Here is a 22,983-nt window from a genome sequence, read left to right on the forward strand (position 1 = left end):
AATGCTCAGTGTTGCTAGCCTACAGTAGGCTGGTAGTTTTTTTAAAGTGGGCAGGAAGGTTTCTTGTTTCCCAGTACCTCTTGCCAACTTACTACTATATCTGCCTTTTAATTTGCTATAGAACATGATAAAAATTGATAAAATTTTTTTCTACTTTTGGACTCAGTTGTACTTATTTATATTTGAAATATTTTGGGTTTCTATTGTAGCTTTCCTTTCAGTTTTTAAGAAATTTAGCATATGTTTTCATCCATTATCATGAATGAATGTCAAGTTGTAAGAAAAAATAAATAGTTCTGAAGGCAGAAGAACTAGTTCTAGGCATGGCAAACATCCGTATTTTCTTTCGTCTCATTTATCTAAAATTATTACAGCGTAACTCTTCTTAGCTCTGTCCATCTCCACTAAGGTCTTATAAAGTAACTCTGCTCCACTCTACTCTGATTTAACTTTGCGTGGTTATCTGAAATCAGATCACTTTGGTATATGGGCTGTTCCGTTAAGTATGCCAGGCCCAGTAGTTTGTAGTGTTCAGGTCAGACTTTAGGTGTTCACGTTGCACAAAAAAATTGCAGAGGTTGTTTTGTGTGATATAGCTTTGTTTTCTGTGTGGTTCTACATACTGATGAATGTAGGGTTGGATGGAGAAGGACTTAAACTAACTCCTTTTTCTCTTCCTTGCCAGTGTCTTTTTTCAGGCAATGGGAGGCAAGGGAGAAAGAAATTAAAAATTGGGAGCATGCAGAGAGAGGTTGAGGAGGAAGCAAAATAAGGTGTGGCTTTTGCAAGTCAATAATGTAGAAAAGTTTTTGTGATGCTCAGTGTGAAGCATAGCCAAAGGCCAGGAGTCACCATTTTTGGAGGTGATTTAACACTCCCCTTACCAATTTGATATTAGAGAGGTTTTCCTCTTCTCCTTTAAGTAGTGCAATTATTATAAGACCCAGAATAGTTCTGAACTGTAAATTAAATCTAAACACTCTTTACCTCTCTTAATTAACTTTTCCCCCCAATTTCATGCTTCTTGTTTTTCTTTCCCTTTTTTTTTTTCCCTTTAAGAAGACATGAGGTATCTCCACCTCCTCCGCTTCCCCATCTGTCCTTTTCCTCTTGGCTGAAAGAGAGATGTTTTTTACTTTATATTTATTTTAATTAATGGATTTGAATCGCAAGTAGTGAAACAGTTGATGTTCATCTTCAAGAGGCAGTGAAAGGGAAAATCATCCTCTTTAACTTAGCAGAAAAGAACTGGATGTTCATTGCTGGTGCCTACCTGAAAAATGGCTGTGAAAGGGGCAGAGGAGGGTTCCAGAATTCTCTGTCCTTGCAAGGAATAGGCACCATAGCCCAGAATCAAGGGAAGTGGGAAAACTCTTGAGAATGAAATCATACTTTCTTGGGAAATACCTTTCTCAAGGGATGCTTAGTAAATATTGCTTGATGATTTATGGTCCATTGATTTAGGATCAAATTCCCTAGGAACAAAATATCAGGGTGCAATTCAATTGCTTGAACAATCTGATTAATAAAATCCACCATAAGTTTATCATAACTTTTTTAAAAAATCTGCTCCCTTGAGTGTTCACCTTAGAATACGTCCTGAGACATTTGACTGACTTGAAATAAATAGGGACAGTATTACATGTGTTTTTTTGGAGGAGTAAAATGCTACTAAAATGCCTTTTGAAAATAAGCAAACAAACTAAAAACCTTGTCCAACTAGATGCTCTGTTACAGCATTTAGAGGAAGCCTGAGAAATGACGGTACAATTTGAATATGGAAAGCAGGAATCAAGGAAGAAAGAACAATAGACTGACAGGATACCAGTTCTACTCCTGGTTCTAGCAACCCAGTGTATGACTTTGGGTAAGTCATTTCACTTCTTGGAACCTTGGTTCCCTTATTTATAAAATGAATAATTTAGTCTAGATGATTTACTACTTTTCTTCCAGCTTAAAAAAAAAAACTTATGAATCTAAAATATTATGTAAAATTAAGTAGTATAATTTTATCCTGTGAAATACTGAAGAGCATCACAAAAGACACTTTTTAAAATGTATTTTTAAAAACAGCATGCGACGAGAACACTCAGTAACATGCATACAGTGATACCTGATTTCTCCTTTGTGTCTGTGTTGTCTGCCTAAAGTAGATTATCTTGACATTTCCTGAATATAAATTATTGAATAAAATGAGCAAGAGCTCTTGTTTAATATAAGGTTTACCGTTGTTAAGTTTCCATAGTATTTTTTTTTTTTTTTTTTTTTTGCGGTACGCGGGCCTCTCACTGTTGTGGCCTCTCCCGTTGCGGAGCACAGGCTCAGGACGCGCAGGCCCAGCGGCCATGGCTCACGGACCCAGCCGCTCCGCGGCACGTGGGATCTTCCCGGACTGGGGCACGAACCTGTGTCCCCTGCATCGACAGGCGGACTCTCAACCACTGCGCCACCAGGGAAGCCCTCCATAGTATTTTTTAAGGAAAACTTTTTTTTTTCATTCTAAGCATATATTATGCAACAAGAGTGCCGTGTATTGCTACCAGGAAAAGCAAAACATGCCTTGAGTTAACTACTCATTTCAACCAGACCTGCTGAGGTAATTGACAACCAACATCATAGCTCTAGAAATTCCCCTAAGGTAGCAGAGCTTTAGTTTAATTAGGTAATTAGCTGTGTTCAGCCTATAATGAATGCACAAGCAATTAGCAATGAATTTGGGCTGCTAAAACCTATTTTTCCTCTTCTGTGTTCTTTTGCTTTCATTAACAACTCTAACTACTGAACAATTTATCTCTTCACACTAACAATCAACTTTATTATCATCAAACTCTTTGCAAGCGATAAAGCAATGAGACCTGAAGTTGGTTGCACAACATTAAGTGATTATATTAAGTAATGCCATTTATTTGCCTAGCCATCCTGCTGTTATATTATGTCAGACAAATAGAGCTTTTAAAAGAAGTGCACACTACTTGATTTTGACGATTGCTTTATTTGTCAAACCCAAGCAACTAGTAAGAGATGTACCTTAATTTAGAGTTCTTTCTCGTTGGCTTTCAGCAAACTTGAATAAAAGGAAACAGTTCCATAAATCTACCAAAAGCAAAACCCTCAAAAAACAACTTGTTTTGTATGTGTGTATATGGCTTGAAGAGTCTTATGTTTGGAAGGGCTTGAGATAGAATTCAGTAAATGAAAGCCTTCACTTGGCCATCTTTTCCTGTTTGGGGACAGATTTTAGTCTCATGGATGGCAGAAGGAATCATTATGGTTTTCCTCACATTCCTCCACTGTAAGTCTTTCCCATCCAAAATGGCAGAAAGGAAAAGGAAGAAGAGAGGGGAGTGACAAAGGGATGAGAGGGAGCTTTCTGATGTGGGAGAGCAGAAGTTACCAAAGAGGTGGAGGTCATGTTCCGAAGACTTACTAAGTGTTAATGTCAAGAAGACATTTCTGTTGTTCTGGTTCTAGGCATGTAAACTGAAATACTTCATTATATTTCAGTCAGAAATGGGTTTTGAAAAACGGACATTTTAAGTTTCTATGGGCACATTGTACGTCTACAAAGAGATATGATTTGTCATAATTAGAAACCAATCTGATTCTGTTAGAATTTATAGAGTCCCTAATATACAGAGTGTTCTTATAAAGATGCTGTTCTGCTTATTAATAATCTAAAAAGATTTGGGGGAGTTAAACCCAATGTTAGAAAATTAGCTAGCCAGTTAATAGCAGTTTAGGAATTAATTGAAGAAATATATTGCTTACTATTTAAGTAGAATTAAAAATGTATAAACAGAATTTTTCTTCTGATTGGAATATGAACATTGGCTTATAATTTCTTATCTTGAAGCGTCCCATCTGGCTGGTCTTAGAAATATTTTTCCCCCGGCAATAACTAGCAATTAGAGTTTCAGAAATGCCAATTTTAATCAAAACTCTCATTTCCAAAATAGAAAAACTTTTGTGAACTATATAAAGACTCTTCATTTTATTCAATTGACTGTTTTGAAAAAGTAATTTAAATAATTCAGAGCCAGAATTAAGATGTTCCAGAAATGCTTAGAAAATAGTGCAAATCCTTCCAATTATGGTCATTTTTAGTCTTACCATGGGCGCAGTAATTTCACTGGCATTAATGTTTTTAATCATTTAAATATCAACTTTATAGGAGTTAAATCATGTAAAAGCAGGGTTTCTCAACTTCGACATCATTGACATTTTGGATTGACTAATTCTTCGTTGTTGGAGCTGTCCTGTGCATTGTAGGATGCTTAGAAACATCCCTGGCCTCTACCTTCTAGATGACAGTAGCACCAATTGCCCCCCACTTCACCCCCATTGTGATAACCATATATATCTCCAGATATTGGCTGGGGGGGGCAAAATTACCCCTGGTTGATAATCAATAATATAGAATAAGACCTTGGCAACTTCTTTCTTTAAAGGTATTTCAATATTAAAAAAATTAAGTGTGTTGAATTTGGATGTCTAGGTAGTCTTTAGTCAGTGAAGTCTTAATAGAGATAGAACAAATGAATCAGAGCTTTGCTGACCTCCAGTTTGGAGTGGTTTTGGGGGGCACTGGAAGAACACTCCTGCTCCCAAATTCCTCTTGACTTTCCCTAATGGCTTGCTATAGAGTTGGTAGTTTGCATTCTTAGAAATTTGTTCTTTCTGTCAAAATGCAAATATTCCTGAGAGGAGCATCCCTTTACACTAAAACTGAAAGTTTAGTTTTTAGCTAAATACTAGTATGTTATTAACATATATCTACTTTTTTACTTATGACAAGGTCCTTCAGGAAAAGGACCCAGAAGAAAATTACCTGGGGAATTGAGAGTTAGTGGGTGAATGGGAAGCAAACATCATGTGTGGGAAAAGGAATGATTAAAGGGACGTGGAAAACACTAAAAAAAGATCTTCTAGATCACATTTTTAGTGGGTCAGCCTGAGTTGCTCTTGCCATGTTTCAGTGTTTGTTTTTTTCCTACTACTCTCTGTATCTTTAAATTCCATTCTTTTTTTTTTTTTTTAAGCAGCAAAGACTCTATTGTAAAGTATTGTAAAGTATTGTGTTGGCCAAAATGTTCATTTGGGTTTTTCGTAAGATGTTATGGAAAAATACGAACAAACTTTTTGGCCAACCCAATAGTTGTTTTTTTGTGTACTTTCTTTGCCTCTCTGTGTTGGGTATCCCAGGTTAATTTTTTAAAGTTATGAGTAAATCTGAAAGTCTAGAGAAACATTGACTAGATTACCTGACATTTAAACCTATCATCCACGCTGATGGAAGAGGTGTGAATGATATCGAGCCTGCTTTTCCTCCATTGTTGTCTGGCATTGTTGCCAGTCAGTGACTGGCAGTTTCAGGCCTATAAGAGGGCTTCCTGGACCTTCTAGCATCACTCAGTGGGTACCATAAGGGATGGCACTGCTTGTGGAACTCACAACCCCTCATAAGTAGATGCTCAGGCTATATTCAATTTAAAAAAGTTTCTGAAGATTAAAATAATGGTCCATTAAAAGGAACTGTCTAAAACATAGGAGACATGGAGATCTGATGACAAGCATGCTGAAGACTGTTCCAGGATATTTTCATAAATGCCTTAGTAGCTTCCACACTGAGTTTCCATGTAGTTACAGGATTTCAGTTACTCAGAGTGGGTTTTTGTCTGGTTGACTTTTTTTTTTTTTAATGGAATTACTGTTTCATGGCACTCAGACTAAGACCAAACCTTTAAGTATAGGTTCTGTTTATTTTTCTTTTTTCTATCCAGTGTCAGTTGCCTTTTCATTTCCTGATTTCTTCCTAAGATGAGGGAGCCAAAATAGATCACAGCTAGATTTAGACAACAGGCATCTCCTTCACAGGGACCTTCGCAGAGTCTGATTTATTTATGACCATTTCACTGCTCACCATGTAAAGTTATGGACTCCTTGACTAATTACTGATCTTATACCTTCTAGTGGTTAACCCAACTTGTATTCAAAAGTCCAATTGAACATCAAAGTAAAATAAAATATTTTTTCTTGTTTGTTTCACCAGTTCTTGCTATAGTTTAACATTCTGCATTTGACCTTACTATTTTTTTTAGATTCTTTGCCTCAAACTGGACTAAATGGCTCCTCTTTTTTAGTTTTGACTTACACATATTATATAAGCAGTTGTCTTAATATTATACCTGACTGATAAATTTCACACTTATCCCTTTCAGCATAATTTTTCCAATTTAGTATTATGTTTTTACCTTTATTCTCTCAACTCAGATTTTCCCACAAGCTTTCACATGAAGATAGTGTTTTATTATTGATAATAGTAACAGTAGTACCCTAATACTGATGGCCATATATGTTCACCTTTTAATAATTTGCTTTAGCCTTTTGTCTTCTTAAAAATGTAGGAATCTATGAAAATGATCTCAATCCTGCTTTCAAATATTGAGTTTCCTTGTTCCCCTTAAGGTTGTTGTTGTTTTAACAATATCAGACAGACATATGCGTTTCCAATTCTAATAGATACACATTACTTCACAGAGTGGTACTTACAGATAAGGTAAAAACACTGAATAGAAGTTTAAATTGTTCCAAAGAAATAGTAACTAGGAAAAAAATCTTTAATGATTTTTGAATTCACATTATGTTTACTTAAATTACCTTTTTTTCTTTATTGTTAGCTACCCTGGCCCTTATTTATTCAGACAGACGTTTGGAACCAACCACCAATAAAAAAAGGTGAATAGAAATCATGTACTGAATATGAAAACTGCTGATCTAAACTAAGTAAACCCATTTTAGCCATGTCCAGGACAGTCAGAATCATGCTATACTGTTCTTAGATTATATTTCTCTAAACATACACAGTGTGTATTACAGGAATTATCTGGTGGCATCAACAGAACAGTCATGAAATACCATAAACCGGAACAAGTGGTCTCTTACTATCTTGAAACTCCATAGATTTTGCAGCAATTCCCTAAACGATATTACTGATAAAAAGTACTTAATAAATTGTTGACCAAAAAAACTTCCTACAAACGTTTTAGAAGACATCTCTGGACGGATATATTTGTTTTAAAATTTTGCAGAAATGAACCTGTACTATTTAGTTCCTTGAAAAACTCCTGCTTCGGGCTGTGCGTCTTACTGGGGTTGATGAATATGGTCACCAAACTTATAAGAGGTAAAGTGACAGAAGCCCACTCCGCCATCCCCCTCCCCTCAGCTCAGGCAGACTGTGGGGATCCAAGATGGTGCTCCCTGGGCCATTTCCTCACTATTGTGGGCAGGGATGGGAGAGGGAATTCATGTATTGGATTACACATTTCTTGAGGACAAAGACTACATCTAATTAACATATTTTTAGCAGAATCCAGGATAATGCCATGAATATCTTAACATGTGTTAGTGACTGAGAGGCTTATTCCTTTTGCACTCTTTCAAGCAGGCACATTCTGGAATATACTCCTGGAAGAGATGGTAATTGGGGAATGTTCTGGGGAAATGAGGACAGCACTGCAGCGGGAAAGAAAATCTGGTGCAGAGATACTGATTTAATGTATAATATGCCCAAGTGATGGAAGGATGGATTCTGAATGGCTTTCCTCTTTCTATTAAAAAAGGGTGGGGGGAAGATAAATAATCTGATGGCACTATCACTCCCCTCCTCTCCTTTCCCTGGTAAGGGTGTGTCTTAGGAAGCACATCTGACCCTGGATGTAGACACTGACTAAGAAGAGAGCATCTTGCCCCATGTGTGTTACTGCCTACGGGATGAGCTTTACCCGAGGCCTGGAAAGGGTCCTAGGAAGAGATTGCCTCTGCCTCACATCTTCTCCTGGTCCTTTGGGTTCCACAGGTAAGCCGGGCGCTTTCCTGGGCCCCTCTACTGGTTAGTCAGGTGGTCTGGGAAGGCTGCTGTGGAATGGCCAGCAGTGGATGCTGAGGGAATTGAGCCCAGTCATGACAACTTTGATTCCGTGAGAGATTTTGAACTAGAGGGAATTATCTACTTAGTTCTTATTCTACCTTTAAAAGAGAGTTAGGTGGGGCTTCCCTGGTGGCGCAGTGGTTGAGAGTCCGCCTGCCAATGCAGGGGACACGGGTTCGTGCCCCGGTCCGGGAAGATCCCACATGCCGCGGAACGGCTGGGCCCGTGAGCCATGGCCGCTGAGCCTGCGTGTCCGGAGCCTGTGCTCTGCAACGGGAGAGGCCACAACGGTGAGAGGCCCGCATACCACAAAAAAAAAAAAAAAAAAAAGAGTTAGGTGAAGTGCCAAAAAGTATTACCATGGAAATAAGCACATTAATCACCGTGGAGACCTCAGAAGCTCTCAGGTTTCAGTTATCACACATCTTCAGAGCTGGGTGTGATTTGGGAAGATAAGCACCCTGGGATTGCTTTTGGTACGAGAAAGCAGTTTGGGGACAAACTGCCTAACAATTCTCCTTCAATGTTCTGCAGATGAACTTGGTTGTGCTGTAACTGTGGTCTGTGCCACCCTTTCCACCTTCCCTCTACTTAGTGCTCCCTTTACACACACCCAGAAATGCTCACTTTATCTCACATTTCTTATCTCACATTTCTTATGTATTTGGCACATTTCTTCTGGAAACCCTCTTCTTGTTTTGGTTTTGGTGCCAGTATTCTCTCCTGACCTTGAGTCTTTGCTGCTTCTGGATCCCCTTCACGCCTCCTCTCCTCTGCTCAGTCCTTAAATGCTGCTGTTTGGTCCGGAGGGCCTTTCTTGTCCTCTCCTGTTCTTTACCTCTTCCTCCATAACCTAATGTGGTTAATCTTTTTTCCTCCCATCACATTTCAGTGTTCCGTAAACTCCAATTCCTATGCATGGACCCCCCCTGATTTTTGAAATGAATCCCTATAAGAATATAATTGCTAAGTCATTCCTCCAGCTTTCATTAAAAAACAGTTTTGTGAAAGTACTGTACTATGTGGAGAGAGAGTAGGGGGCATACATTTCTGCTGGTGGGGAGATTATAATCTACCTTGAAACAGGACACAGAGGGGCTAGAATGAGAACAGAAACAGGCTATGGGGATTTGTGTAGCATCATTACATATTAATAAAGACAAGTAGAGGCTCACAAAATACATGGAAGTCAACCCTAAGCAAGATGTGTTAGAAAAAGCTTTTCTGAGGCTGTGCAGCTTAACCTCCACTAAAGAATTGGGAGCAACTTGATAGAAAGGAGAGAGCAGAGGACTCCAGTGGAAAAACATGATGCAAAGGCTTAGCCCGTATTCTCCCACTTGTGCTTCTACGGAAGAGTCACACATTTTTCTGTTGGCCTTGTGTGCATTGTGTAGCCCATAGAGGCACAGTCTGGGTTACTTAATGGCATTCTCTCCAATATCCTGGTAATCCTGCCTAAACTTTCCCACCAGAGCGTGTCCTCTTTTATGGCCTCTCCCCTGATACAGTCAACAGTCTGTGTTCTCTCCCTCTCAGACATTTGTTCTCCTGCTCGGGAAAGCCCACAGCTACGCGCTGCAGCTGAAAGCCAGGGACAGGCTGCAAGTCCCTAGTCGACACGTTTTATTTTTAAACGTGCAAAACGGACTTTAGGTAATGGTGCAGATTTTTGCTCTAAAGCTAAAACAAAGAGAATTTAATTCCTAAATGAACAGTATTAGTGAAAATAAATTTTCCATTTAGCCATAATCCCACTGTACGACTTAGTCTATGGTGAAGAATGTAGGAAGCCTGGTGGATGCAACTATTTTGGCCCTTTGGCATCTGGCGTCTCATTATTTAATTCACAAAGTACACTTCATACTGAAATGTTTATTTTGTCTGAGAAGAAAAATCTTTTTGGTATTTCTTACTGGTTGTGGAATTTTCACATTTTAGCACGTGACTGTTGTAGTATGTTAAAATTGCATTGGTACAGCAAGAAATGCTGTTGGTGGAGATAATAGATTTTTGTAGCACCAGTCTTCTTGGTACTTCTGGATGTAGGATTTGGAACTCTGCTTAGATTTCAGCAGGGGTGAGGGGAGAGGTTAAAGAGGAATCATTTCACACAATGAAGGTGGTGAAAGAGATGCTCAGGGAGCAAAGAAAAGGGCCTTGTAGACTTTTAAAAGTTACTGATTTTACTCTTACCAAGTTGCTTTTGAAATAAAGAGGCAGTCCTTGTGTATAGCAGCTCCCTGGAGGTCAGAAGAAAGATGAAGTAATGGTGTATTTGTCAGAAACAGTAATAGAGAATTTTGTTTTATGATTCTGATTCATAGTCTGGTAGTTCATGCTTTCTAATAATAGCTTATACTTAGAAATTTTGTTCTTTAAATTGCTTAGATAATCTCAATGACAACAGGCTTTCTCATTTACATGCTTCATTTACCTGGTATTATCGGGGAATGGAGTTCTCACAAGAAAATTTGCTAGAAAATCCACTAAAAACAAAAAACCTATTAGTTCTGAGTTACTGGAAACTCAGAACTTTCCACCATTGACTTGGTCGTTCATTCATTCAGTGAATGTGTATTAAACACCCTCTCCATGCATTAGGTACATGTCTATGGGTGAGTGATATAATAGTGACAAGACAGGCAAGATTCCTGTTTGCAAGGAACTTACTCTAAAAGAGGGGAATAAACAATAGAAAGAAAACAAAGGAACAAGATAATTTCAAAATGCCCCAAGTACTGGGATAAAAATAACATAGTGAATGTGACTGGATGACTACTTTAGTCTGGGAACAAATCTACTTGCTGAATGTAGCATTTGAGCTGGACCTAAAAGACAAGAAGGATCCAGATCCAGTTAAGATCTGGGTAAACATTCCAGGAAGAGGTTTTAAGGCAGGAATAAGCTTGGTAGCTTGAATAAACTAGTTTTGGGGGCATGCTAATTTTTAGGGTATACTAAAGATAATTTTTTAATTATCTTAATAATAGGAGATAATTCATACCTCCTATCCTTTAGATCCTCTCTTTTCCTGGTGTTATTCTTTTTTCTGTTGATGATCTCAGAATAGTGGGTCATCCCCAGAGAACCCTCCATCCCTTTGGTGATGGTATAGCCTAGGAAGAACCAAAGCAGATAGGCAAATTTGTTGTTATCAGTAGACTCCACTTACACACACATTACAAATAGGGATGGGGCAGCAAAGAGGAGGCTGTGGGCTCATAGGGTGCTAACCTGTATGGACCCCACTTCTTCCTCCTTGCCTGGATTTTAAAGTTCAGCACCCAGATGTGGATCCAGATGCTTGGGATTAACATCTTCCACCTCCTCTCTCCTCCATCTCCACATGCCAAAGTGAACTCATTCTGGTTATTTGTCCCAAGTTGTTAACAGTTAAGATGAGTAGACCCATGCAAACTGTTTGTTTCATTATATCATGCACTTAGACTATGAGTAGATATAGCCTTGACTAGATATAGACTCTCTCCTAGATTTTTATTTTCCTCTGGTTTATTAAAGGTGGCTGTTACTATGAAAACATTTTAAAAGAACCTGGATGACTTGAGGAGTATCACATTTTAATCCATGGAAAGTGAGCAAATTTATTCCAAAATTCACTGGCATTTTCCAGTGAAGGTTAGTGGATCAAAGGTATTCAAAACTTTGTCCAAGATCTTTGGTATGTGGTGAACATTTAGGCATTGCCCACAGCTAAGATTTCTTCAGTATTTTAGAAAAGCAATCAGTTTTTCTGCTTGGTTCAGATGCTAATGTGTAATTCAGTTGTAATGTTCATACCCTGGACCTGACTCTTTTTATTTTTTTATTTTTATTTTTTTTTGCGGTACGCGGGCCTCTCACCATTGTGGCCTCTCCCATTGCAGAGCACAGGCTCCAGACGCGCAGGCTTAGCGGCCATGGCTCAGGGGCCCAGCCGCTCCGCGACATGTGGGATCTTCCCGGACCGCGGCACGAACCCGTGTCCCCTGCATCAGCAGGCGGACTCTCAACCACTGCGCCACCAGGGAAGCCCCTGACTTTTTTTGATGGTGCTGCCAGAATATTAGTTGATAAAAGAACAGATCAGTCAAGGAAGTGTGTATGAGTGAGTCAGTGAAGATAAATGATCTTTTATTGTGAAAATAGTATCTAGTCACTGTTTCACAACTGAGTCTCCCTCTCTTTCACACCCACTAGTCAAGCTTCTCTTCTATTTAATATTCAACATAAAATAGTTCAGCTCTCTGGGGGCCCTGGGACTTCCCCAGTGCCACAGGTTGTGATGTGTCTTTTCACACATCTAGGCTGGGGAAACCCCACACTGGGCAAAGAGCCAATTTTAGACCCAGCAGCTCATTAAGAAGATTCAGAATCTAAGGAACCACAGAGAGACAATTATAGGAAGGAGACATATATAGGGAAATACTACCTAAAGCTGGCAGTCTGACCAAGTTAACAATCATCTCAATATCTTAGAAAAAAAACAGACTTACAGACTGAGAGAACAAACTTATGGTTACCAGGGGGAAGGGTTGGGGAGAGGGATAGTTAGGAAGTTTGGGATTGACATGTACACACTGCTATATTTAAAATGGATAACCAACAGGGAACTCTGTTCAATATTATGTTACAACCTAAATGGGAAAATAATTTGAAAACGAGAATATACATGTATATGTATAACTGAAAAAAAGAGAACAAAACCAACCAACCAATCAACCAAACAAACAAAATATCTTAGAGGAAGGGGGATCAGTGAATGAGGCAGTATGGAAATTGGATAAAGATGTTAGTTCACATATGTGGAAGGGAATTGTATGAGTAACAATTTTGCGGAGAAGATAAGGTCATTTATTTTATTTTTTTATATAATACATAACTTTTAAGTGTAGTCATCATGATGTATGTTAGGTATTTAGAACTTACTCATCTTTCTTTTTTTGAATTTTATTATATTTATTTTTTTATACAGCAGGTTCTTATTAGTCATCAATTTTATACACATCAGTGTATACATGTCAATCCCAATCTCCCAATTCATCACCCCCGCCCCCGCCACTTTACCCCTTGGTGTCCATGTATTTGTGCTCTACATCTGTGTCTCAGTTTCTGCCCTGCAAACTTGTTCATCTGTACCATTTTTCTAGGCTCCACATGTGTGCGTTAATATACGATATTTGTTTTTCTCTTTCTGACTCACTTCACTCTGTATGACAGTCTCTAGATCCATCCACGTCTCAACAAATGACCCAATTTTGTTCCTTTTTATGGCTGAGTAATATTCCATTGTATATATGTACCACGACTTCTTTATCCATTCGTCTGTCGATGGGCATTTAGGTTGCTTCCATGACCTGGCTATTGTAAATAGTGCTGCACTGAACATTGTGGTGCCTGTATCTTTTTGAAATATGGTTTTCTTTGGGTATATGCCTAGTAGTGGGATTGCTGGATCATATGGTAATTCTATTTTTAGTTTTTTAAGGAACCTCCATACTGTTCTCCATAGTGGCTGTATCAATTTACATTGCCACCAACAGTACAAGAGGGTTCCCTTTTCTCAACACCCTCTCCAGCATTTGTTGTTTGTAGATTTTCTGATGATGCCCATTGTAACTGGTGTGAGGTGATACCTCATTGTAGCTTTGATTTGCATTTCTCTAATAATTGGTGATGTTGAGCAGCTTTTCACATGCTTCTTGGCCATCTGTATGTCTTCTTTGGAGAAATGTCTATTTGGTCTTCTGCCTATTTTGGGATTGGGTTGTTTGTTTTTTTAATATTGAGCTGCATGAGCTGTTTATCTATTTTGGAGATTAATCCTTTGTCAGTTGCTTCATTTGCAAATATTTTCTCCCATTCTGAGGGTTGTCTTTTCGTCTTGTTTATGGTTTCCTTTGCTGTGCAAAAGCTTTTCAGTTTCATTAGGTCCCATTTGTTTATTTTTGTTTTTATTTACATTACTCTAGGAGGTGGATCAAAAAAGATCTTGCTGTGATTTATGTCAAAGAGTGTTCTTCCTTTGTTTTCCTCTAAGAGTTTTATAGTGTCTGGTCTTACATTTAGGTCTCGAATCCATTTTAAGTTTATTTTTGTGTATGGTGTTAGGGAGTGTTCTTATTTCATTCTTTTACATGTAGCTGTCCAGTTTTCCCAGCACCACTTACTGAAGAGACTGTCTTTTCTCCATTGTATATCCTTGCCTCCTTTGTCATAGATTAGTTGACCATAGGTGCGTGGGTTTATCTTTGAGCTTTCTATCTTGTTCCATTGATCTATATTTCTGTTTTTGTGCCAGTACCATATTGTCCTGATTACTGTAGCTTTGTAGTATAGTCTGAAGTCAGGGAGTCTGATTCCTCCAGTGCCGTTTTTTTCCCTCAAGACTGCTTTGGCTATTCGGGGTCTTTTGTGTCTCCATACAAATTTTAAGATTTTTTGTTCTAGCTCTGTAAAAAATGGCATTCGTAATTTGATAGGAATTGCATTGAATCTGTAGATTGCTTTGGGTAGTATAGTTATTTTCACAATATTGATTCTTCCAATCCAAGAACATGATATATCTCTCCATCTGTTGGTATCATCTTTAAGTTCTTTCATCAGTATCTTATAGTTTTCTGCATACAAGTCTTTTGTCTCCCTAGGTATTTTATTCTTTTTGTTGCAATGGTAAATGAGAGTGTTTCCTTAATTTCTCTTTCAGATTTTTCATCATTAGTATATACGAATGCAAGAGATTTCTGTGCATTAATTTTGTATCCTGCAACTTTACCAGATTCATTGATTGGTTCTAGTAGTTTTCTGGTGGCATCTTTAGGATTCTCTGTGTATAGCATCATGTCGTCTGCAAACAGTGACAGTTTTACTTTTTCTTTTTCAATTTGTATTCCTTTTATTTGTTTTTCTTCTCTGATTGTCATGGCTAGGACTTCCAAAACTATGTTGAATAATAGTGGTGAGAGTGGACATCCTTATCTTGTTCCTGATCTTAGAGGAAATGCTTTCAGTTTTTTACCATTGAGAATGATGTTTCCTGTGGGTTTGTCGTATATGGCCTTTATTATGTTGAGGTAGATTCCCTCTATTCCCACTTTCTGGAGAGTTTTTATTATAAATGGGTGTTGAATTTTGTCAAAAGCCTTTTCTGCATCTATTGAGATGATCATATGGTTTTTCTTCAATTTGTTCATATGGTGTATCACATTGATTGATTTGCGTATATTGAAGAAGCCTTGCATCCCTGGGATAAATCCCACTTGACCATAGTGTATGATCCTTTTAATATGTTGTTGGATTCTGTTTGCTAGTATTTTGTTGAGGATTTTCCATCTATATTCATCAGTGATATTGGTCTGTAATTTTCTTTTGTTGTAGTATCTTTGTCTGGTTTTGGTATCAGGGTGATGGTGACCTCATAGAATGAGTTTGGGAGTGTTCCTTGCTCTGCAATATTTTGGAAGAGTTTGAGAAGGATGGGTGTTAGCTCTTCTCTAAACGTTTGATAGAATTCACATGTGAAGCCATCTGGTCCTGAAGTTTTGTTTGTTGGAAGATTTTTAATCACAGTTTCAGTTTCATTCCTTGTGATTGGTCTGTTCATATTTTCTATTTCCTCCTGGTTCAGTCTTGGAAGGTTATACCTTTCTAAGAATTTGTCCATTTCTTCCAGGTTGGCCATTTTATTGGCATACAGTTGCTCGCAGTAGCCTCTTAGGATGCTTTGTATTTCTGCGGTGTCTGTTGTAACTGCTTCTTTTTCATTTCTAATTTTATTGATTTGAGTCCTCTCCCTCTTTTTCTTGATGAGTCTGGCTAATGGTTTATCAATTTTGTTTATCTTCTCAAAGAACCAGCTTTTAGTTTTATTGATCTTTGCTGTTGTTTCTTTGTTTCTATTTCATTTATTTCTGTTCTGATCTTTATGATTTCTTTCCTTCTGCTCTCTTTGGGTTATGTTTGTTCTTTCTCTAGTTCCTTTAGATGTAAGGTTAGATTGTTTATATGAGATTTTTCTTGTTTCTTGAGGTAGGGTTGTATAGCTATAAACTTCCCTGTTAGAACTGCTTTTGCTACATCCCATAGGTTTTGGATTGTTGTGTTTTCTTTTTTTTTTTAACCAAATTTATTTATTTTCTGTTATTTATTTTTCGCTGAGTTGTGCCCCCGTTACTGCACATGGGCCTTCCCTAGCTGCAACGAGCGGGGGGGGGGGCACTCTCCGCTGTGGTGCGCATGCTTCCCACTGTGGTGGCCTCCCCCGCCACGGAGCACGGGCTCTATGTGTGCAGGCTTCATTAGTTGTGGCTCGTGGCCTCCAGAGCGCATCCCTAGTAGTTGTAGCGCATGGGCTCAGCTGCTCCGCCGCATGTAGTAACCTCCCCGACCAGGGCCCAAACCCACGTCCCCTGCATCGGCCGGCGGACTCCCAACCACTGCACCACCAGGGAAGCCCCGTCATGTTTTCTTGTAATTTGTCTCTAGGTATTTTTTGATTTCCTCTTTGATTTATTCAGTGATCTCTTGGTTATTTAGTAATGCATTGTTTAGGCTCCATGTGTTTTGTGTTTTTTACGTTTTTTTCCCTGTAGTTGATTTCTCGTCTCATAGCGTTGTGCTCAGAAAAGATGCTTGATATGATTTCAATTTTCTTAAATTTACTGAGGCTTGATTTGTGACCCAAGATGTGATCTATCCTGGAGAATGTTCCATGCGCACTTGAGAAGAAAGTGTAATCTGCTGTTTTTAGATGGAATGTCCTATAAGTATCAATTAAATCTATCTGGTCTATTGTGTCATTTAAAGCTAGTGTTTCCTTATTAATTTTCTGTTTGGATGATCTGTCCATTGGTCTAAGTGAGGTGTTCAAGTCCCTCACTATTACTATGTTACTGTCGATTTCCTCTTTTATAGCTGTTAGCCATTGCCTTATATATTGAGGTGCTCCTATGTTGGGTGCATATATATTTATAATTGTTATATCTTCTTCTTGGATTGATCCCTTGATCATTATGTAGTGTCCTTCCTTGTCTCTTGTAACATTCTTTATTTTAAAGTCTTTTTTATCTGATATGAAGATTGCTACTCCAGCTTCCTTTTGATTTCCATTTGCATGGAATATCTTTTTCCATCCCCTCACTTTCAGTCTGTATGTGTCCCTAGGTCTGAAGTGGGTCTCTTGTAGACAGCAGAAATATGGGTCTTGTTTTTGTATCCATTCAGTAAGCCTGTGTCTTTTGGTTGGAGCATTTAATCCATTCACATTTAAGGTAATTATTGATATGTATGTTCCTATGACCATTTTCTTCATTGTTTTGGGTTTGTTTTTGTAGGTCCTTTTCTTCTCTTGTGTTTCCCACTTAGAGAATTTCCTTTAGCGTTTGTTGTAGAGCTGGTTTGGTGCTGCTGAATTCTCTTAGCTTTTGCTTGTCTGTAAAGCTTTTGATTTCTCCATCAAATCTGAATGAGATCCTTGCTGGGTAGAGTAATCTTGGTTGTAGGTTCTTCTCTTTCATCACTTTAAGTATAGCATGCCACTCCCTTCTGGCTTGTAGAGTTTCTGCTGGGAAATCAGCCGTTAACCTTATGGGAGTTCCCTTATATGTTATTTGTTGTTTTTCCCTTGCTGCTTTCAATAATTTTTCTTTGCCTTTAATTTTTGCCAGTTTGATTACTTTGTGTCTCGGCGTGTTTCTCCTTGGGTTTATCCTGTATGGGACTCTCTGCACTTCCTGGACTTGGGTGGCTATTTCCTTTCCCATGTTAGGGAAGTTTTCGACTATAATCTCTTCAAATATTTTCTTGGGTCCTTTCTCTCTTCTCCTTCTGGGACCCCTATAATGCGAATGTTGTTGCGTTTAATGTTGTCCCAGAGGTCTCTTAGGCTGTCTTCATTTCTTTTCATTCTTTTTTCTTTAGTCTGTTCCGCAGCAGTGAATTCCACTCTTCTGTCTTCCAGGTCACTTATCCGTTCTTTTGCCTCAGTTATTCTCCTATTGATTCCTTCTAGTGTAGTTTTCATTTCAGTTATTGTATTGTTCATCTCTGTTTGTTTGTTCTTTAATTCTTCTAGGTCTTTGTTAAACCTTTCTTGCATCTTCTCAATCTTTGCCTCCATTGTTTTTCCGAGGTCCTGGATCATCTTCACTATCATTATTCTGAATTCTTTTTCTGGAAGGTTGCCTATGTCACTTCATTTAGTTGTTTTTCTGGGGTTTTAGCTTGTTCCTTCATCTGGTATATAGCCCTCTGCCTTTTCATCTTGTCTGTCTTTCTGTGAATGTGGTTTTTGTTCCACAGGCTGCAGAATTGTAGTTCTTTTTGCTTCTGCTCAGGTCATTTATTTTAAATGACCCAAAGAGATGGTATATGATCTGTGAGGTAAAATCAGTCTCAGAATTCATGGTCACATCACTTGGGAACAAAACCCAAGTCTAACTGTGGAAGGAGCTCTTGAAAATCATCTGGTTTTTTTCTGGCCCCAGCTGCAGAAATGTCTCTCAAGGGCTTGCTGACTGATGGTCACTCGACTTCCATCGAGCCCTTGTGGTGCTGGAGTGCCCGCTGTTGGCCATATGTGGGTGAGGCCATCATCCCTTGGCTGGAAAGTAAAGTTTGTAAGAAACTTCTCCATGTCAAGATGAAACTTCATTCCTCTCGTTGGCAGCCAGAGTTCTTCCTTTGACATGCAACATGTTTTCTGTCGACCCATTCCAAAAATATTTGAAGACAATTAACCATCCTATAACTTCTAAGTTTTCTCTTCTGCATACTAAGCATATCAGATACTTCATTTCTCCTTATGTTTCTCTCAGTGTTCTAGTCACTGTCAGTCTTTTTCTGGACTGACTTAGTTTATGGAGGTCCTTCATAAAACGCAGGGCTGGGAATGGAACATAATCCTCTGGATGGGGTCACTCACTCCAGATTAAGACTGTTTGCCTTTTTATGGCACATAATGCGATCTGTCTTGGTGAATAATCTATGTGAGATTAAGAAGAATGTGTATTTTGCTGTTATTGGATGAAATAATCTATAGATGTCTGTTACATCCAGGTGATTGATGGTGTTATGGAGTTCAGCTATGTTTTTCTGCCTGCTGGATCTGTCCATTTCTGATAGAGGGGTGTTGAAGTTTCCAATAGTGATAGTGGGTTTATCTGTTTCTCCTTGCTCAGTTCTTGCTTCATGTAGTTTGATATTCTGTTGTTACGAATATACATGTTAAAGATTGTTATGTCTTCTTGGAGAATTGACCCCTTTATTAAATGTAATGCTCTACTTTATCTCTGCTTACTTTCGTTGCTTTGAAGTCTGCTCTGCCTGAAATTAATATAGCTATTCCTGCTTTCTTCCTTTTTTTTAACCATTCATTCATTCATTTATTTATTTATCTATTTATTTTTTAACGTCTTTATTGGAGTATAATTGCTTTACAATGGTGTGTTAGTTTCTGCTTTATAACAAAGTGAATCACTTATACATATACATATGTTCCCATATCTCTTCCCTCTTGCATCTCCCTCCCTCCCACCCTCCCTATACCAGCCCTCTAGGTGGTCACAAAACACCGAGCTGATCTCCCTGTGCTGTGCAGCTGCTTCCCACTAGCTATCTATTTTATGTTTGGTAGTGTTTATATGTCCATGCCACTCTCTCACTTTGTCACAGCTTACCCTTCCCCCTCCCCATATCCTCAGGTCCATTCTCTAGTAGGTCTGTGTCTTTATTCCCGTCTTGCCCCGAGGTTCTTCATGACCTTTTTTTTTTTTCTTAGATTCCATATATATGTGTTAGCATACGGTATTTGTCTTACTCTTTCTGACTTACTTCACTCTGTATGACAGACTCTAGGTCCATCCCCCTCACTACAAATAACTCAATTTTGTTTCTTTTTATGGCTGAGTAATATTCCATTGTATATATGTGCCACATCTAATTTATCCATTCATCTGTTAATGGAAACTTAGGTTGCTTCCATGTCCTGGCTATTGTAAATAGAGCTGCAATGAACATTTTGGTACATGACTCTTTTTGAATTATGATTTTCTCAGGGTATATGCCCAGTAGTGGGATTGCTGGGTCGTATGGTAGTTCTATTTGTAGTTTTTTAAGGAACCTCCATACTGTTCTCCATAGTGCCTCTATCAATATACATTCCCACCAACAGTGCAAGAGGGTTCCCTTTTCTCCACACCCTCTCCAGCATTTATTGTTTGTAGATTTTTTGATGATGGCCATTCTGACTGGTGTGAGATGATATCTCATTGTAGTTTTGATTTGCATTTCTCTAATGATTAATGGTGTTGAGCATTCTTTTATGTGTTTGTTGGCAATCTGTATATCTTCTTTGGAGAAATGTCTGTTTAGGTGTTCTGCCCATTTTTGGATTGGGTTGTTTGTTTTTTTGATATTGAGTTGCATGAGCTGCTTGTAAATTTTGGAGATTAATCCTTTGTCAGTTGCTTCATTTGCAAATATTTTCTCCCATTCTGAGGGTTGTCTTTTCATCTTGTTTATGGTTTCCTTTGCTGTGCAAAAACTTAAGTTTCATTAGGTCCCATTTGTTTATTCTGCTTTCTTTTGATTAGTGTTAGCATGGTATATTTTTCTCCATCCATTTACTTTTTTTTTTTTTTTTTTTTGCGGTACACAGGCCTCTTACTGTTGTGGCCTCTCCCGTTGTGGAGCACAGGCTCTGGACGCATAGACTCCGCGGCCATGGCTCACGGGCCCAGCCACTCCGTGGCATGTGGGATCTTCCCGGACCCAGCCGCTCCGTGGCATGTGGGATCTTCCCGGACCGGGGCACGAACCCGTGTCGTCTGTGTCAGCAGGCAGACTCTCAACCACTGCGCCACCAGGGAAGCCCCATCCAATTACTTTTAATTTGTATATGTCTTTATATTTAAGGTGGGTTTTTTTTTGACAACATTTAGTTGGTCTTGTTTTTGAACCATTCTGACAATCTCTGTCTTCTAATTGGTGCATTTAGACCATTAACGTTCAAAGTGATTATTGATATAGTTGGATTAATATCTACCATATTTGTTACTTTTTAAAAATTTATTGCTCTTGTTCTTTGTTCCTATTTTTTTTTTTTTTTTTGCGGTACGCAGGCCTCTCACTGTTGTGGCCTCTCCTGTTGCGGAGCACAGGCTTTGGGCGCGCAGGCTCAGCGGCCATGGCTCATGGGCCCAGCCGCTCCGCGGCATGTGGGATCCTCCCGGACCAGGGCACGAACCTGCGTCCCTTGCTTCGGCAGGTGGACTCTCAACCATTGCACCAGCAGGAAAGCCCTTTGTTCCTATTTTTATTTTCTACTCTTTTTCTGCCTTTTGTGGTTTTAATTGAGCATTTTTATATGACTCCATTTTATCTCCTTTCTTAGCATATCAGTGATACTTCTTTTTTTAGTGATTCCCATAGAGTTTGCAGTATACATTCACAGCTAATCCAAGTCCACTTTCAAATAACACTATAACACTTCATGGGTAGTGTGAGTACCTTATAATAACAAAATAATCCTATTTTCTCTCATCCCTCGTATTATTGCTGTCCTTCATTTCACTTTTATATAAGCATACACAAGCATATATATATGATATACATAAGCATACATAGTCAAATACATTGTTGCTATTATTATTCTGAACAGACTTATTTGTTGGATTAATTAAGGAAAATAAAAGTTCTTATATCACCTTCACTTACTTCTTCTTTTATGCTCTTCCTTTCTTTATGTAGATCCAAGTTTCTGACCTATATATTTTCATTCTCTCTGAAGAACTTCATATAATGTTTCTTGAAAGGCAGGTCTGTGGCAACAAATTCCCCCCAATTTTTGTTTGTCTGAAAAAGTCTTTGTTTCTCTTTCATTTTTGAGGGATAATTTCTTAGGATACAGGTTGCTAGGTTGTCTGTATTTTCTCTCAACACTTTAAATATTTCATTCCCCTCTTTGTTGCTTGCATGGTTTTTGAGAAGAAGTTGGGTGTAATTCTTATCTTTTTTCCTCTGTAGGTAAGGTGTCTTTTCTCTCTGGCTTCTTTCAGGATTTTTTTCTTTATCTTTGATTTTCTGTAGTTTGACAATGAAATGCCTATGTGGAGTTTTTGTTTTTTTGTTGATATTTATCCTTCTTGGTGTCCCCTGGGCTTCCTGAATCTGTGTCTGACATTAATTTGGGGAAATTCTATCATTGTTTCTGACATTAATTTGGGGAAATTCTATCATTGTTTCATATACTGCTTCTTTTCTCTTTCTTCTCCTTCTGGTATTCCCATCACACATATGTTATACCTTTTTAGTTGTCCCACAGTCCTTGGATATTCTCTTCTATTTGTTTTCAGTCTTTGTTCTTTTTGCTTTTCAGTTTTGGAGATTTCTTTTTTCTTTAAAATTAATCAATTAATTAATTATTTATTTTTGGCTGCTGGGTCTTTGTGCTGTGCACAGGCTTTCTCTAGTTGCAGCGAGTGGGGGCTACTCTTTGTTGGGGTGCGTGGGCTTCTCATTGTGGTGGCTTCTCCTGTTGCGGAGCACAGGCTTTAGGTGCGTGGGCTTCAGTAGTTATGGCACGTGGGCTCAGTATTTGTGGCGCACGGGCTTAGTTGCTCCGCGGCATGTGGGATCTTCCCAGACCAGGGCTCAAACCCATGTCCCCTGCATTGGCAGGCAGATTTTTAACCACTGCGCCACTAGGGAAGCCCCAGTTTTGGAGATTTCTATTAAGATATTCTCAGGGCTTCCCTGGTGGCGCAGTGGTTGAGAGTCCGCCTGCTGATGCAGGGGACACGGGTTCGTGCCCAGTCCGGGAAGATCCCACATGCCGTGGGGCGACTGGGCCCATGAGCCATGGCCGCTGAGCCTGCGCATCCAGAGCCTGTGCTCCGCAACAGGAGAGGCCACAACAGTGAGAGGCCCGCGTACCACAAAAAAAAAAAAAAAAAAGGTATCCTCAAGCTCAGGTTTTAGAAGTACCTGGAAAACTATGTTGTAAAGGTATAAACAAAGTGGTTTGCCCCATCTAGTTGGGAATCTGGTCCTATGTC

The 22,983-nt window shown here is 38.8% G+C and overlaps 1 long non-coding RNA gene across 2 annotated transcripts in view; it reads left to right on the plus strand.

Moving 5' to 3' along the window:
* Positions 1-22,983, plus strand: part of LOC115847936 (uncharacterized) — a 297,650-nt gene that overhangs the window by 4,140 nt on the left and 270,527 nt on the right. Inside the window, exon 3 of one of the 2 annotated variants that reach the window (XR_009559265.1) lies at positions 1,738-1,867. The exons of the other annotated variant lie outside the window; for it this stretch is intronic. This is a non-coding gene — a long non-coding RNA (uncharacterized lncRNA). The remainder of the gene's footprint in view (positions 1-1,737; positions 1,868-22,983) is intronic. 2 annotated transcript variants of the gene reach the window in all.

This window comes from Globicephala melas, chromosome 16 (assembly GCF_963455315.2).
Source record: "Globicephala melas chromosome 16, mGloMel1.2, whole genome shotgun sequence".
NCBI classification, from domain to species: domain Eukaryota; kingdom Metazoa; phylum Chordata; class Mammalia; order Artiodactyla; family Delphinidae; genus Globicephala; species Globicephala melas.